Here is an 18,723-nt window from a genome sequence, read left to right as displayed (position 1 = left end):
AACACTGGAACTAAATGCCCGAGCATCACGCTAAATAGCAGCACCTGGCCGCAAAACAGCGAAAACGGCAAGGATGGCGTGCAGCTCATGCGTCCCTAGGTCCCTGCAGAGAAGTCTCGTTGGCTGCAGAGTTCTTGCCAGAAGAGTTTACACACCCAGGATACTTCAATCAGGAAAAGATCACCGCGAAACTAGGACAGAATAAACGAAATTTGAGTGAAATACGTTTACAGTTCCGCGCCACAAAACAAACAAGCAAATCACTGATTGACTGAAGTTTTGCCTGTGGTTCTGTATGACGCAGACTTTTCGCGCTGTATTGTCCGTTCTTCTTTGCCTGAAGCCAGAGAAGAGTTCCAGTGCTGTTCTCAACAATTAAAAGTAAAAAAACAAACGCCTTCGCCGATAGAGACCGCTTTATAGGCTTGCAATATGGTCATTGTTTTAAAAAGAACTGCAAAAACGAAACCGTCAGGCCAATAGCGCCGCCAATACTATCTAGACCGTTTAAAATAAAAGCGATGCGAAAGTTTATTTTGGTCACGCTCAGCAAGGACAACCAGCGAAAGTTTAGAAAATTTGGCAGAGGAAGTGGAAAACAAATAATTATTTTGTTTCTGCGTCAGTTAACCAGCGCGAAGTTTCCAAGAAGTCACGTGCAAGAAGGTTAACTCAAGAGGAGCCGCCATTGTCGTTTTTTCACGTCCGCAGCAACGGTTGTTTCCTCGTGCATGTGAACGAACCATGCCTGGCCCTCTGCGCAGCGATGAGTAAGTTGAGCATCAGCAGCACCAGCAGCTCCGATGATACCAGTCAAGGCACCCTGGAACTAGCAAAGGAGGCCTGCGAAATCCGCGATGTTTGGGCCTCCAACCTCGAGGAAGAGTTCTCCACCATCAGGCGCCTGGTCCAGAAGTACAACTACGTCGCAATGGATACAGAGTTCCCTGGCGTCGTAGCGCAGCCCGTAGGAAAATTCCGAAGCATCACCGACTATCAATACCAAATGCTGCGCTGCAATGTGGACTTGCTCAAGATTATCCAGCTGGGCGTCACTTTTTTTGACGAGGACGGACACAAACCGGAAGACATCTCTACCTGGCAATTCAACTTCAAGTTCTGCTTGTCAAAAGACATGTTCGCGCAAGACTCGATCGACCTCCTGGTCAGCTCTGGTATACAGTTTCCCAGGCATGAAAAGGAAGGCATTGAGGCGTACGAGTTTGCCCAGTTACTCATGACTTCTGGAGTTGTCCTCTCAGACGATGTTAAGTGGCTCACTTTTCACAGTGGCTACGACTTCGGCTACCTGCTGAAGGTGCTGACAGGCGAGAACCTGCCCGCGGCGGAGAACGATTTCTTTGAGACGCTGAAATTCATATTTTCCGTGCATCTACGATGTCAAATACCTCATGAAGAGTTGCAGAAGCCTGAGAGGAGGCCTGCAGGAAGTGGCTGGGCAGCTCCAGCTCGAAAGAGTCGGACCACAACACCAAGCGGGCAGCGACAGCTTGCTTACTGGTGCTACATTTTTCAAGATCCGAAAAGTGTTTTTTCAAAACAAGCTGGACGACAAAAAGTTCCGCGGGTTCCTGTACGGCCTGGGCACGTCTTACGGCATTAACGGCGACCAAATGTTCGAAGTTCACGCTAGCCCACACCATGTCACCCGGATCCTGTCGAGGTCCCCCACAGTCGTCTATTCGACACCCGCCTCCAGGAACGTCGTGCCCTGAACACCTTTGGAAGCCTGCCACTACTAATGTTTTACAGACTTTCGTGTTCTCATTTTGGATTACTACGTGTTCCATCAGCTGACTCTTTTATCCAGTCATTTTCATTCTGTTATCTCCTTCTTCCAAAACTTCTCTTGTGCCTTTCTATTTTTTTTTTTTTTGCTGTGGCGCTATCATTATAAATTGTGTGTTTTTTTCATTCCTCCACTGTTTTCTATCCAATTTACGAGGGACAATTTTGAGCGCTGCAAGCGTTCAGCAGCAATGGGAACGATGGTAAGTGCGTGGATTTCATCTGCCTTCGGCTTCAAGCGACCTTCTGGCTTCATAACTGCCTTCATAACTTTTAGATGCGAAGTATCTTAAGGCGGAGCTCAATCCGGTGGGGTGGTGTGCGGCGTGACCACCCTTACTGCGCATGCCCCCTCCACACACCTCCTCTCCACTCCCCCTCACCATTCCCCATGTCATCTCCCCCTCTCGCATACCCCTCTCCACTTCCCCTCTCCCTTTCCACTCTTCCTCTGAAACGCGGGCTAGACATGCCGAAATTCTGCGCAACGCCGCGATGAGCTCGAGCGCATGCGCGTCCCCTCCCCTTCTCCCTCTCCTACGCTGCCCCCCTCTCGCCCGCCTGTCGACCGCGTTCCCCGCTCGCCCTGTGAGAATAAAGGCCAGGCTAGATGGAAGATACGACGCACGTAGCGTCCCTCTTCGCGTTCCACGACTCGAGGTCGGTAGCATGCCCAACGAACGCCAACGGAACGCGATCGTGCAAGTGCTCCGGCTTCGCATCGCCTCAGGGTCCCCTTTAGCGGGAGATGGTGTAATTTTTTGTAGGACGGGCTTCCATTGCGGGACAACTCTTGGTCTTACTTCCATTTTGTTCACACGCAGAGGGAACGCTAGCGCCGCGACCTCTCTGCCATGAATAACATTCTGTAAACGTTAACGGGTCCGATGTTCAGGTACGAACCTCAGTCCAAATTCTTGTTACCAAAGGTATTAGGGCTTTAAATTTGCGTCTCTGCAAGAGTAACTGACGGGGCTTGATCCTCAGCGTTAGCACGCGCCTCGCATGCTGTTACAAAAGATGGCGGGCTTCGCGGGAGCGCAGCTAGATAGCGCAGCATGTAGAGCGAAATTAGAGTTTCTGTAAAGGCTCCCTTTGGGGAGCCGGAGTTCCGCATTTGTTTTGCACATGCCGCTTCATTGCTATTCGCCAAGTGCAGTGACGCGCAACTCAAAATTGCTGCGGGGAAGCCAACTTGTCGATCGCTCGTTTCTGGGCTTCTCGCCCAGCAGTCTTTCGCATGGCAATAAAAGGATACCGCGGGGTTAATCACGTGCTTCTCATAAGTCACTGCTTCGCCTCCGTGTACCGCTGTGAAGCACGCCTTCTCCTCGGCCGACCGACCGTGCGCTGCTTGGCGTCTGCCTATCTCTTTATTTCGTCAACACAGCGAGCCGTGCCTTTTCAACAGCAAAACTCCGTTACCGTCCCGCATTAGCTGGTTGGGCGAGGAGGAAGCCACATTAAAGGAAGACTAGAGCAAAACGATTTTTCTCATATTAGTAAAGTACTCTTTCACGACACAAAAACACCACGCTTGCGGCGAGAAGACGCTTAGTAAGCGAGAAAACGCGCAAAAACAAAATGTGGGTGGCGACGCCACCTTGAAGTTCCGCACCATTCGCCGTGACGTCACATGTTTGACGGCGCCTACTAGGGACTACGGAGTTCCTAATCGGTAAAAATGAAGTACATTGTCCTCTGAGAGGGGCCATAGACTTAACATACCAAGTGTGGGTTAATTTGGTTGAGCCGATGGCGCAAAATACAATAAGTACACTTTGAAATCCGTGACGTCACGCGGGGAGATTTTCGGCGAGGAGAGAAATAAGGAGGAGGGGGAGATGTAAAGCATAGCATGGCCATGCATAGTACAAGTATGGCAAGGGGTGGGAAACGGAAGTCAGGGGGAGGGGAAGGCAACCAGCTCCGCTGTACTCTGCCCAATTTTTTTTTTTTTATGTAATGGCCGTGGTTTGCGCGCCTATTGCCGCCTGATTTGATACGATTACGTTTGGCCCTCTCCGTGTTTCGTATGCGCGGTTGAAAAATCAGAAGCTTTTTAATTCGGCATCACAGGAAGTGATTCGTGCAGATAGCTTCAAGAAGCACTTCGACGCTTCGTGTAGCTAGCTGTGCAAGGTGCACTGTTCTAGCTGCTATGCAGAGGCTTAGGTTTCCCATTTTCCCGAGAGGGGGGGGGGGGTGTCAAGTCAAACTGTGCGTTGAAATGAGAGTGACGCGCAAAAAGTAATTCAATCAGTGGTGATCAAAGTATGAAATTTTGTTTGCGCAAGGTTCATTTTAGCATTATAGTGCATGTCTAGGCTAAAATCCAGCCGCTCATTAGGGCTGCTATGGTACGCGGGCCGAGGGCGGGTGGGGGGGGGTGGGGGGTGAAACACCTCTGCTACTAGGCGCAAGCGACCGGGATTGGTTGGCGAGATGTTGGTGGAAATGGACAGGTTATCGAATCGCGCATGTTTTTGTTCGCCACTTTATCAAGAATTATAATCTTAAACTGCAGCAAAAAAGTCGCATAAGGCCGGTTGCCCGGCACGATTGAAGCGCCGATTGAAGCGCCGTGCAACGTCCGTAATAGGTCCCAGCGGCGGCGCCCCACCCGAGTTTTCAGTCGCCCCTGCATTTGGGATGGGACAAGGTTTTGAGACGTCGCTCGTGCGACCGATCTGATTGGCTTCTTTTAGCGACAGTGCTGGGGGAGAAAATGTGAGCCGCCATTTCTGTGGTGGAACTTGTGGCGAAGAGTTCACCAGACAAGCGAGGAGCGATATTCCGCGCGCGCCGGCAGACGATCGCTGAAAGCGGAGCTCAGCCCAACCGCTCGATGACGATAGTCCAGGCAGGCGGGAAAGAACGACTTGTTGGGAGGGCGGCATTCATTCGCCCGCAGCTCCCTTGACACAAGCTTGTTCGCTCAAATTATGGCGTAAATGGTTTACTCTAGTTGGAGCCTAACTGCTTAACAACAACTTAGAAAATCCGTTTCAGGGTAAATTGAGACCTACCAGCAAAAAAAAAAAAAAAAGTACTTCACGTCAACATGCAGAGATGCCTAAGAGCTACAACATGGATTCACAACTTCAAGCGGTTGGGTGTGATCTCGTGCATCGCATATTGCTTGAAAATGCAGTCTTTACGGTATACAGGGATTTACACCTGCCCTGTAAGCGTATTACGGACAAAAAAAAAAAGAATAAAATGCAGGAGCCCTTCCCCTATCGAGCAAATTGAGTACAGCGAAGCCTGGCGCGTGCGTGCCTCCTTTCTTTCCACCATGAGCCCTTTCCCTGCCCGGCCGAAGCGAAACGCAGATTGCGGGCGTGGCGTGAGGGCACGCCTACGCAGTTGGCATTGTGCCTAATGACTAGAGATCGGATTTTAGGCAAACGCCTATGTTTTTCTTCCTTGCGTTCCTATCGCCCCACTTTGATATATGAGCATGAATTAGAGGTTAAAGGGACCGACTACTGGCCAGAACGTCTGACTAGATCCTGGCAAAAATGAAAAGACCGTGAAATATAGTGACAGATTCCAGCATCCATGTCGCGTTGCGAGTAGGGTTTAGATTTTTCAATCGTGTTTAAACGTAACAAAAAAAAAAAAAACGGTATGCCGCGCAGCCTAGTAGAAGAGCCTTGAAGCTGGAGTGTGGAGTCGATCACTTTGCTGTACTTCTGGCAGGGTTGCCACTGACTTTCGAGTAAATGTCGCCAAACGACGAGAAAAAAGTCGCCAAAAGTCGACATTTTTTTACAAATTTCGCCAAAAAAGTAGCCATTCTAGATGTGTGCGGCATACCCAGTAATAAAAATTTCCACTCACGTATAGCCCCGTAGAATACAGTACCATCCAAGACCCTTACATTATATTGACGTTTCTCGATGCCAGTCGTGTCGCCCGCTTCACCATGGGAGTGCATGGTGCTGCTTCTCCGACTAGCCGCAAGATGTGCGTGGTGGCGCAAGGGTGAGTGAACGAAACGCTCATGATCTCCTTCCATCCCTGTCCTCTCGTTTCAAAGCTAAAAGTGGGGTATAAACCTTGGGCGAAAACCGTGAAAGCATTATTTGTAGACAGCTTTACGTACCCTTATATGAATTAAAAGGATTAAAAGGTTTATTGAAGGTAACACGACAGAATTCTTACAGGAACCGATCATTAGTGAGTCTTACACCTTTTCAGTGTGAACTAATATGATACCGGACATCACCGACCCTTTCTTATAGTTACTTATATCTACACGCGTCATCCGATGCGTTATTGCTGTATAACAATGTAAAATGTTATATAGCAATTGTTTATATTGCACACGCTCACCGAGAACAGTGAAAAATGCCTCAATAAATAATTTTTATTGAAGAAATATCCGCGTATCCGCCTCTCTTCGCTATTCCAAAACAGTCTTTGCGAGCTGAACTGGCGGTACTGCAACAGTGAATAAGTCGCCAAGCCATTCAGAGCAGTTGGAGCTTTGGCGGAACAAATGGTCAGAACACGCGGCCAATCCCGTCGTCTTGCCCCTTCAGATGCGAAACTTCAGATAAGCTTAAAGCACCTAACCTATAGTCAATCACTGCCCCCTCGCGGTTTGCAAGGCAGTCCGCTGACTTACATTTTGCTAGAATGTCGCTGGGGGACGTTCCAGTACCTCCTGCATCTAGATGGCATCCCGAACTAAGGATCCCACTCACTGATCTCATTTTCACAGAACATCAAATAAACGTTTTATTATATCTCTAGACGGACGAGGACAGAGAAAAAGAAGGTGCACAACACGGGCGCTAACTCGCAACTGATTTTATTCGGAAGAACATGCTAATATAAAGGTGAAGAACAACACAAAAAAAGGAACAGAAAACATATAAACTTTGTAATCATCTGCAGGTTCCGCTTAGGTATTGAAGTTCCGCGTCACTTAGCGCGATAGATGGTAGACTGATACATTTTTCTCCTTTCCTTTGAATGTGGAACGCTTCGATGACTTCTCTTGCCATCTGTTGTCTGTGACGTGACAGAATCATAGTGTCTTCCGAATCTTCCGAATAAAATCAGTTGCGAGTTAGCGCCCGTGTTGTGCACCTTCTTTTTCTCTGTCCTCGTCCGTCAGCGCGCTACTTAAATCATGATGAATCCGTACCAACTAGCTCAAGTTTCAATTCTCATCTCTCTAGATGAATTGAGGAGGTACACACGAGTTACAGGACGGACATACCGAATGACGCGTAATGTGCACATTCCACTCGTGGGTCTAAAACCAAGAAAAGTACTGAGAATGTTGCCGCTCATTCGTTGGGAAAACACTGAGCTTAGGATTCAAAACTTGGTGGAGACATAAGCCGAAAATCGCCAAAATTAGCCTGTCGCCATTCATAATTTTAGGTCGTCACGGGCCTCTCAAATTCGCCAATTTGGCGAAAAGTAGCCACCATTGGCAACCCTGACTTCTGGGACCGTAGCTGTACGTAGTCAAGTAGTCTGATGCTGTCACGCGCGCCATAATTAGTCCTTAAAATTAGAGAAGCGGCGCTGCCTTCGCGGTCGCCAGTGCCACGGCCTCTGGATGAAAAAGCGCACGGTCGCTTTTTATCCAGCGGCCGTGCCAGTGCAATATGTCGAGCCACGGCGCATGCGCGCGGAGTGCACGCATGCGCAGCAAACCGCCGCGCTCGAACACGAACCGCTCTCACTGTTCGCAGCATGTGTTGTCACTTGTATATACGACTTCATATTCGATGCAGGTAGAAACATTCTCATTGCAAATATTTCACGGTGTTTTCCTCGTTACCATTCCGTTATTACACACTCTCACCAGTAAGCCTTCCTTTGCGTTAAGAAAAAAAGGCACCATAAAAATAGGTTGTCGGTACCTTTAAGAAGGGCTTTTGTAGTGTTTTTATAGTGCCTATAAATGCCCATTTTGGCGTTTGCGCCGAAATTCGCATAAATGTCTACAAATGTCTGTTTTCAAAATCGGCGCTTATATGACCACTATTTAACCTCAAATTTTCGCTTTGGGGCGCAGTTTGAGAATTTTTCATGCGAACGTTCAGAACTGCCCCGCCACGGTGGTTTAGTGGTTATGGCGCTCGACTGCTGACCCGATGGTCGCGGGATCGAATCCCGGCCGCGGCGGCTGCACTTTCGATGGAGGCGAAAATGTTTCAGGCCCGTGTACTTAGATTTAGTTGCACGTTAAAGAGCCCCAGGTGGTCGAAATTTCCGGAGCCCTCCTCTACGGCATCCCTCATAATCATATCGTGGTTTTGGGACGTTAACCCTTTCAGCCCTGGATTTTTTCTTTTGGTCGGGGACATTTTTTGTGTTTGTTTTCCTAATAGTTATGACCTCAGAAGACCACAAACGAAAAATTGAGTCAGTGGTGCAAGTATTACAGAATTTACAGACATGACATCAAATTAGGTCATCAGGGCTTAGCGGTTGTGAAATGAGAAAACTGGCATCTTTTTTCCCGCTATTCACTAGAGTACACAAAATGTGAACCACGTCTCTTTTTTCAATGTGATACTCATTGAAACAGCTTCGGTACGTCGACCCGAAAATTGCGCTTAGCCGCCTCAGCTGACCCGCTACGGCGTCACCCATGACTTCGGTCAAGCTTCTTCTTCACTACGGCTCCCAGCTCCGCAAGCATGTCACCATTTTGTTGTCAAACGCAGTGGGGATCATTGAAGAAGTATTCCCCCAAGAATGGCGAGTTTTGGTTTCATTTCCGAGGTGCTAGGGGAAATGGTGTGTCACGGTGTCAATTGACACCGCCAGGGCCGAAAGGGTTAAACCCCAGATATTGTTATGAAGTAGAGCTTCACAGCAGTGCGGATTTTTCCTGTATGAATGTTTTCACGGCACAGCGCTCCTACACTGCAGTGAAACCACATTTACAGGGAGGGTTACATGCGGTCATGAGCACACCTATACGTTCAGTTCGAATAATTTAAAATTATTCGTTCGAATATTCACGCACGTCTACACTGGAGACCCCTTTCCATTGACTGAACCAACGCGAGCCCCAACATCAGGCGGTCGGAGATCCGGCGAGCTATTCTCGAACTGTCTGTCTAATGGGCATGTCCATTTCGGCGGAGCGCATTCAGTTACCTCGAGAAAGCGACCAAGCCATGATGTCATCGCACTCTTCACAGCACACTCCCAGCGTTACAAGAAAGAAAGTGGACGAAAGGTACAGTCACAGAAAACTTAAATTGACGAGTCTGTCCTCGCATATGAGCCTGTCTCAGATGCTTGCGAACGATGCAGGGAATGCGTTACCGACTTTCTCAGGTGCGATGAACGGGGCGGCCGCATCAAACCTAATTCGAGGGCTAACGCGATCACAGAGTCAGAGTTGATGCACGGCCTTCGAGTTTCGCACGACCGAAAGCAGATCTCTGGGGGCTGCGTTCAGTGCGTTTAAGCTTAGTTTCTTACAATTACCTAGAGGGAAATGTGGCGCTGCGATCGTTCAGCCACCATAGGAATTATGGCATAGAGTTTCTTACAATAATACCTAGAGGGGAATCTGGCGCTAATGTCTACGTGGGCTCCTTGAGACGCGCTTCAACCACCATGGGAATGATGGGAAGTACAGGCTTCGGATTTGCTTCGGATGGATTAGGTTCTTGAGATTCGCAACGCTTGTTTGCCGAGTGTAAAACAAGTGATATCAAGTTAATTCCAATTAAAACTTGCTTTAATTCTTTTGTAGTAAAACATATTGCAAAAGTTTGCGTGACAGTGAGATGGAACTGAAACCTGAACAAATTCAACCACCAGGGTATGCATTACTCTGCAACTGTGTTCCAGATTTGGCATCACCAAATAATGAATTATTTTTGTACAACACTTGAAAACAAACACGCTTGTTTTTCTCTCGAAATTACGCATTATCTATTTATGGAAATAACAGTACTGTGTGAGTGAGAAACACTTAACGTATCGTCCTGCTGCGATGCCTGGTGCGTCTGTTCAAGTGGTCTGCCTCCAACGCATCTCTCGTTTGTCGTGAAGTCGAGTCAGAGGAGCGCGACGGTGCGTCTACTTAGCTTCGCCGTCGTTTTGCAGCTGATTTGAACGAAGTTTTGGTAAGACGCGCTTATCAAACAAACGGGAACTCGATGCAGTTTGCTGCACTGACATGGGACGCTACATCTGTGCGCAGCGGTGAGTGCACGACGCTTTGCTAAACTTTCAAATACAACCTGTAAAGCTGCAGCGTCGCAGCAACCAAGAGATCTAGCGGTCTTCACCTCTTTGAACAACAAAGGCGCTGCTTGAATGCTTTGAAACGCACCCCACTACCCACGCCTCGCTATGACGAACTGAAACTGTAAAAAAAGATTCGTAGACAATTCGCTAGCTAACGCTATCCAATCCGAAGCCTGTACTCCAATCATTCCCATGGTGGTTGAACGATCGTAGCGCCAGTTTCCTCTCTAGTATTGTATGAAACTCTATGAATTATGGTAGTACACGGATTTGCCTAATCTTCGTACTTACGGATTCGAACGCACTTGTGGCTTCATTTATTGCTGTGTTTTGGCGTTCGTCTCGTACGCAGATTTGAATTGGTGACCTTAAAAAGGTTAAAGCAGTGAAGTGGAACTGCTCACTTTTGCTGAATTTCGTCTTGCGACAAAGCGCATACAGACGACGCGGAGCCAAACAGAGCCGAAAGAACGAAGTTACACAAATCCATGTACTACCCATCTTCCCATGCTGACTGAAGCGCCATGCGTTGCAGCTCCCATAGACACTAGCGCCAGTTCCCTCTAGTCTATCATACGAAACCCTATGCGTTTAACGGCATTCCGTCCCTCTCATTTGTGTCGAGAGTTGTGAAAGCTCCATGACGTGAAAATGGCGTGTGCGGGAGAACCGAAAACAGGGGGCGCGCTGCTCGCCGAGCTCCAGTCAATCAGTGGCGGCCGAAATGGACAATTCATTAGATGGCCATATACAGAACAGCTCCACGGAGGATGCTGCCGGAGACACTCGGGCGATTCCACCATCCAATCCCCCCTCGGCTCGCGCTACTCTTGAAACTGCCGCAATTACTTTAATTAAGATGGGGCGCGCGTCGTTTCTTTTACGAACTACACTTTGGCCTCTTCAAGGCCGAACCACAGGGCTGGTCAAGTGGTTTAAAGCATCCTCCCTCGATGCAGGAGGCACTGGGTTCGACTCGCAGTGCAGCGGGGACCCCACCGGTTTTTCTTGTGGGAAAAGAGGTATCCCGGCTGGGTGCTCGTATCTTGAAAAAGAGGTCTTTCCTTTCCGCTCTTTCATTCCCCTTTCCCCTCCTACAACGACGTTGCGCCGTGTCCTTATGGGTTCGCGAAAAAATTTGCACCCGGTTTCACGCCGTGAAACCGTCGGACAGCGAAACTGGCTCGTTCACACCGAAGGCGGAGGGGCCAAAGCGGACGGGCGGGAAAGCGGAAAGCGGAGTAAACATCCTCTCCAGGCGGCGAAAGCGGGCAGAAAACGAGGCGGCGAGCCCAGATCACTCGGGGGACCGATTTTTTTTCCGCCCACCGTAGGTATCCGCTTGCCGCAGCCAATCAAGAACGCCATGCGGCGGTGGCGCTGGTGTATACCTCCAGCTAGAGTTACTGTATATGCTACCTTTAGGTAGCAGAGTTGCGCATCTGTTTTCCAAACGCCGCTAGCAACCATTGCCATTGCGAAGAAGCTGACGCTCGGGCCAATTTTTGTATTTCTCGACGCCGCCGGTGCAGCGCACTGAATTAACACTAGTCATCGACAGCCAATGTTTATCGCGGGCCTTCGACACGCCAGACGCGTTTATCGGCGACGCGGTAGGCATGTCGCCTGCAAAAACCGGAGTGCGACTTCACCGCATAGCTGTGGTTGCTAGCCGGACCTATGCGCAACTCTGCTACCTAGAGGTAGCATATACAGTGACTCTACCTCCGCTGAGCCGAAATGGCGCGAGATCTGTGCAGGCGGCTCGGGTAGCTCGGGTTAGGGGGCGCACACATCGAGGCACACTAGCTCGGGTGGGCCAGCAGCGCCACGTGATGGCGACACGTCCCGTACAGGTACGCGCAATCGATGCCTCGCTGCGTTGAAAATCCGCTTCACCGCTTTGGCCGCTCTGCCTTCGGTGTGATCGAGCCTGCGATCGATCATCACCATCATCATAATTTCGAGCATCATTATCATTTAGCATCATCATTTACACAATTTACCATAATCTTGATCATAACTTCGTTTTATTCATTTATTCTCTCCCCCTCTGGACACGAGACCTGCGTGACTGAACACTCGTACTATACTAACACTACGACGACGAAGACGGCACAGTGTAGACTAAGACAGCTTCGCAGTAAAAGTATTTTCTGTCCTCGAACCACTGCTACAATTCCTCATGCCGGGCTTAAGAGAAAAGTCAGTTTCGCACGCAAGACGAAACATGAATGCGATAGCAAGAAATTGGAATGTCACACGAAGACCGACAAGCAGCTGGAAACTTGCGCGCGCCACTGAAGCACAAATAAGGACGCTCGAAAAGAACGCACAGGTATATACATTACAAGCGCGAACTAACAACTGTCACAGTTGTTACGTCTTTGTGTTTGAGCAGCGCGCGCTGCAAGTGTCCACTATGCAGAACCCGACGCTCTTAGATATTTCTTTTCCTTTTAAATTGCGGCGCGTGGAGTGACCCTTCTGCGTCTCCTGCCACGCGGTGGCGTCTGACGCAAGGTGTGCCCTGCGTTCTTTTTTTTTTTTCCGTTCCACATCGCGAGTGGGTACTGAAAGGGACGACTTTTTTCGCGTGCGCGTCTCAATGGCAGTTTTCAAATTGAAAGAAAATGTAGGAGCGCTGCGTTATAGAGCACACGCTCAAGCTCCTCCGTGATCTGCGTACCACTAGCGGTAAATGGTGCATATAATAGCTAGCCGTTATTGCACGGGCGGAAGCATGGCGCGTGGTAGAGTTGGCTAACGCGGCGCGCTGCGGAGCGAGGGGTCGCTGGTTCGAATCCCCGGTCGGGTGAGTGAGAATTTTTTTTTCTTTGTGCCTTTTTTATTAAATACATACTTACACGGGACATGACGGCGACGGCAAAAATCCGCTGAGAGTGTCCATATAATTGCTATCGCAATAAAACGCACGCAATCTCCCCCTTGCCCGCTTACCTGCTCCCACTCTCCTGCCCAGGCGCGGTCGACGTGTTTCTTCTCCCTCGCGCAAGCGAAGAGGGCGTGCTCTCCCGCATGCTTTCCCTCATTCCAAGCGCGCGCGCCGCAGCATGTCACCGTACTTGGATTTTTTTATGGACCATCACGGCATCGACGACGCCGACGACGCATTTTCGCTTGGAGTGTTATGTAATTTATATCGTGATAATGAGGAACACTGGAACTAAAGCCCGAGCATCACGCTAAATAGCACCCTGGCCGCAAACAGCGAAAACGGCAAGGATGCGTGCAGCTCATGCGTCCCTAGGTCCCTGCAGAGAAGTCTCGTTGGCTGCAGAGTTCTTGCCAGAAGAGTTTACACACCCAGGATACTTCAATCAGGAAAAGATCACCGCGAAACTAGGACAGAATAAACGAAATTTGAGTGAAATACGTTTACAGTTCCGCGCCACAAAACAAACAAGCAAATCACTGATTGACTGAAGTTTTGCCTGTGGTTCTGTATGACGCAGACTTTTCGCGCTGTATTGTCCGTTCTTCTTTGCCTGAAGCCAGAGAAGAGTTCCAGTGCTGTTCTCAACAATTAAAAGTAAAAAAACAAACGCCTTCGCCGATAGAGACCGCTTTAATAGGCTTGCAATATGGTCATTGTTTTAAAAAGAACTGCAAAAACGAAACCGTCAGGCCAATAGCGCCGCCAATACTATCTAGACCGTTTAAAATAAAAGCGATGCGAAAGTTTATTTTGGTCACGCTCAGCAAGGACAACCAGCGAAAGTTTAGAAAATTTGGCAGAGGAAGTGGAAAACAAATAATTATTTTGTTTCTGCGTCAGTTAACCAGCGCGAAGTTTCCAAGAAGTCACGTGCAAGAAGGTTAACTCAAGAGGAGCCGCCATTGTCGTTTTTTCACGTCCGCAGCAACGGTTGTTTCCTCGTGCATGTGAACGAACCATGCCTGGCCTCTGCGCAGCGATGAGTAAGTTGAGCATCAGCAGCACCAGCACGCTCCGATGATACCAGTCAAGGCACCCTGGAACTAGCAAAGGAGGCCTGCGAAATCCGCGATGTTTGGGCCTCCAACCTCGAGGAAGAGTTCTCCACCATCAGGCGCCTGGTCCAGAAGTACAACTACGTCGCAATGGATACAGAGTTCCCTGGCGTCGTAGCGCAGCCCGTAGGAAAATTCCGAAGCATCACCGACTATCAATACCAAATGCTGCGCTGCAATGTGGACTTGCTCAAGATTATCCAGCTGGGCGTCACTTTTTTTGACGAGGACGGACACAAACCGGAAGACATCTCTACCTGGCAATTCAACTTCAAGTTCTGCTTGTCAAAAGACATGTTCGCGCAAGACTCGATCGACCTCCTGGTCAGCTCTGGTATACAGTTTCCCAGGCATGAAAAGGAAGGCATTGAGGCGTACGAGTTTGCCCAGTTACTCATGACTTCTGGAGTTGTCCTCTCAGACGATGTTAAGTGGCTCACTTTTCACAGTGGCTACGACTTCGGCTACCTGCTGAAGGTGCTGACAGGCGAGAACCTGCCCGCGGCGGAGAACGATTTCTTTGAGACGCTGAAATCATATTTTCCGTGCATCTACGATGTCAAATACCTCATGAAGAGTTGCAGAAGCCTGAGAGGCCTGCAGGAAGTGGCTGGGCAGCTCCCAGCTCGAAAGAGTCGGACCACAACACCAAGCGGGCAGCGACAGCTTGCTTACTGGTGCTACCTTTTTCAAGATCCGAAAAGTGTTTTTTCAAAACAAGCTGGACGACAAAAAGTTCCGCGGGTTCCTGTACGGCCTGGGCACGTCTTACGGCATTAACGGCGACCAAATGTTCGAAGTTCACGCTAGCCCACACCATGTCACCCGGATCCTGTCGAGGTCCCCCACAGTCGTCTATTCGACACCCGCCTCCAGGAACGTCGTGCCCTGAACACCTTTGGAAGCCTGCCACTACTAATGTTTTACAGACTTTCGTGTTCTCATTTTGGATTACTACGTGTTCCATCAGCTGACTCTTTTATCCAGTCATTTTCATTCTGTTATCTCCTTCTTCCAAACTTCTCTTTGTGCCTTTCTATTTTTTTTTTTTTGCTGTGGCGCTATCATTATAATTGTGTGTTTTTTCATTCCTCCACATGTTTCTATCCAATTTACGAGGGACAATTTTGAGCGCTGCAAGCGTTCAGCAGCAATGGGAACGATGGTAAGTGCGTGGATTTCATCTGCCTTCGGCTTCAAGCGACCTTCTGGCTTCATAACTGCCTTCATAACTTTTAGATGCGAAGTATCTTAAGGCGGAGCTCAATCCGGTGGTGGTGGTGTGCGGCGTGACCACCCTTACTGCGCATGCCCCCTCCACACACCTCCTCTCCACTCCCCCTCACCATTCCCCATGTCATCTCCCCTCTCGCATACCCCTCTCCACTTCCCCTCTCCCCTTTCCACTCTTCCTCTGAAACGCGGGCTAGACATGCCGAAATTCTGCGCAACGCCGCGATGAGCTCGAGCGCATGCGCGTCCCCTCCCCTTCTCTCCTCTCCTACGCTGCCCCCCTCTCGCCCGCCTGTCGACCGCGTTCCCCGCTCGCCTGTGAGAATTAAAGGCCAGGCTAGATGGAAGATACGACGCACGTAGCGTCCCTCTTCGCGTTCCACGACTCGAGGTCGGTAGCATGCCCAACGAACGCCAACGGAACGCGATCGTGCAAGTGCTCCGGCTTCGCATCGCCTCATGGTCCCCTTTAGCGGGAGGTGTAATTTTTTGTAGGACGGAGCTTCCCATTGCGGGACAACTCTTGGTCTTACTTCCATTTTGTTCACACGCAGAGGGAACGCTAGCGCCGCGACCCTCTATCTGCCATGATAAACATTCTGTAAACGTTAACGGGTCCGATGTTCAGGTACGAACCTCAGTCCAAATTTCTTGTTACCAAAGGTATTAGGGTTTAAATTTGCAGTCTCTGCAAGATTAACTGACGGGGCTTGATCCTCAGCGTTAGCACGCGCCTCGCATGCTGTTACAAAAGATGGCGGGCTTCGCGGGAGCGCAGCTAGATAGCGCAGCATGTAGAGCGAAATTAGAGTTTCTGTAAAGGCTCCCTTTGGGGAGCCGGAGTTCCGCATTTGTTTTGCACATGCCGCTTCATTGCTATTCGCCAAGTGCAGTGACGCGCAACTCAAAATTGCTGCGGGGAAGCCAACTTGTCGATCGCTCGTTTCTGGCTTCTCGCCCAGCAGTCTTTCGCATGGCAATAAAAACCCGGGGTTAATCACGTGCTTCTCATAAGTCACTGCTTCGCCTCCGTGTACCGCTGTGAAGCACGCCTTCTCCTCGGCCGACCGACCGTGCGCTGCTTGGCGTCTGCCTATCTCTTTATTTCGTCAACACAGCGAGCCGTGCCTTTTCAACAGCAAAACTCCGTTACCGTCCCGCATTAGCTGGTTGGGCGAGGAGGAGCCACATTAAAGGAAGACTAAAGAGCAAAACGATTTTTCTCATATTAGTAAAGTACTCTTTCACGACAACAAAAACACCACGCTTGCGGCGAGAAGACGCTTAGTAAGCGAGAAAACGCGCAAAAACAAAATGTGGGTGGCGACGCCACCTTGAAGTTTCCGCACCATTCGCCGTGACGTCACATGTTTGACGGCGCCTACTAGGGACTACGGAGTTCCTAATCGGTAAAAATTAAGTACATTGTCCTCTGAGGGGGCCATAGACTTAACATACCAAGTGGGTTAATTTGGTTGAGCCGATGGCGCCAAAATACAATAAGTACACTTTGAAATCCGTGACGTCACGCGGGGAGATTTCGGCGAGGAGAGAAATAAGGAGGAGGGGGAGATGGTAAAGCATAGCATGGCCATGCATAGTACAAGTATGGCAAGGGGTGGGAAACGGAAGTCAGGGGAGGGGAAGGCAACCAGCTCCGCTGTCTCTGCCCAATTTTTTTTTTTATGTAATGCCGTGGTTTTGCGCGACTATTGCCGCCTGATTGATACGATTACGTGTTGGCCCTCTCCGTGTTCGTTCGTATGCGCGGGTTGAAAATCAGAAGCTTTTTAATCGGCATCACGAAGTGATTCGTGCAGAAGCTTCAGAAGAACTTCGACGATTAGTGTAGCTAGCTGTGCAAGTGCACTGTTCTAGCTGCTATGCAGAGGCTTAGGTTCCCATTTTCCCGAGAGGGGGGGGGGGGTGTCAAGTCAAAACTGTGCGTTGAAATGAGAGTGACGCGCAAAAAGTAATTCAATCATTGTGATCAAAGTATGAAATTTTGTTTGCGCAAGGTTCATTTTAGCATTATAGTGCATGTCTAGGCTAAAATCCAGCCGCTCATTAGGGCTGCTATGGTACGCGGGCGAGGGCGGGGGGGGGGGGTGGGGGTGAAACACCTCTGCTACTAGGCGCAAGCGACCGGGATTGGTTGGCGAGATGTTGTGGAAATGACAGGTTATCGAATCGCGCATGTTTTTGTTCGCCACTTTATCAAGAATTATAATCTTAAACTGCAGCAAAAAGTCGCATAAGGCCGGTTGCCGGCACGATTGAAGCGCCGATTGAAGCGCCGTGCAACGTCCGTAATAGGTCCCAGCGGGGCGCCCCACCCGAGTTTTCAGTCGCCCTGCATTTGGGATGGGACAAGGTTTTGAGACGTCGCTCGTGCGACCGATCTGATTGGCTTCTTTTAGCGACAGTGCTGGGGGAGAAAATGTGAGCCGCCATTTCTGTGGTGGAACTTGTGGCGAAGAGTTCAACCAGACAAGCGAGGAGCGATATTCCGCGCGCGCCGGCAGACGATCGCTGAAAGCGGAGCTCAGCCCAACCGCGCGATGACGAAGTCCAGGCAGGCGGGAAAGAACGACTTGTTGGGAGGGCGGCATTCATTCGCCCGCAGCTCCCTTGACACAAGCTTGTTCGCTCAAATTATGGCGTAAATGGTTTACTCTAGTTGGAGCCTAACTGCTTACACAACTTAGAAAATCCGTTTCAGGGTAAATTGAGACCTACCAGAAAAAAAAAAAAAAAAGTACTTCACGTCAACATGCAGAGATGCCTAAGAGCTACAACATGGATTCACAACTTCAAGCGGTTGGGTGTGATCTCGTGCATCGCATATTGCTTGAAAATGCAGTCTTTACGGTATACAGGGATTTACACTGCCCTGTACGCGTATTACGGACAAAAAAAAAAAGATAAAATGCAGGAGCCCTTCCCCTATCGAGCAAATGAGTACAAGCGAAGCCTGGCGCGTGCGTGCCTCCTTTCTTTCCACCATGAGCCCTTTCCCTGCCCGGCCGAAGCGAAACGGCAGATTGCGGGCGTGGCGTGAGGGCACGCCTACGCAGTTGGCATTGTGCCTAATGACTAGAGATCGGATTTTAGGCAAACGCCTATGTTTTCTTCCTTGCGTTCCTATCGCCCCACTTTGATATATGAGCATGAATTAGAGGTTAAAGGGACCGACTACTGGCCAGAACGCTGACTAGATCCTGGCAAAAATGAAAAGACCGTGAAATATAGTGACAGATTCCAGCATCCATGTCGCGTTGCGAGTGGTTTAGATTTTTCAATCGTGTTTAAACGTAACAAAAAAAAAAAAAACGGTATGCCGCGCAGCCTAGTAGAAGAGCCTTGAAGCTGGAGTGTGGAGTCGATCACTTTGCTGTACTTCTGGCAGGGTTGCCACTG

At 49.5% G+C, this 18,723-nt stretch overlaps 2 pseudogenes; both read left to right on the top strand.

The window, feature by feature from the left end:
* The first annotated feature begins 766 nt into the window (after positions 1–766).
* On the top strand, positions 767–1,736 carry LOC119376719 (CCR4-NOT transcription complex subunit 7-like; annotated as a pseudogene).
* Positions 1,737–11,796: 10,060 nt separating this feature from the next.
* Positions 11,797–14,962, top strand: LOC119376611 (CCR4-NOT transcription complex subunit 7-like; annotated as a pseudogene).
* Positions 14,963–18,723: the final 3,761 nt, after the last annotated feature.

The sequence above is a fragment of the Rhipicephalus sanguineus genome, chromosome 1 (genome assembly GCF_013339695.2).
Source record: "Rhipicephalus sanguineus isolate Rsan-2018 chromosome 1, BIME_Rsan_1.4, whole genome shotgun sequence".
NCBI classification, from domain to species: domain Eukaryota; kingdom Metazoa; phylum Arthropoda; class Arachnida; order Ixodida; family Ixodidae; genus Rhipicephalus; species Rhipicephalus sanguineus.
The sequence above is the reverse complement of the archived record's forward strand: the minus strand, read 5'-3'. Positions and strand labels throughout refer to the sequence as shown.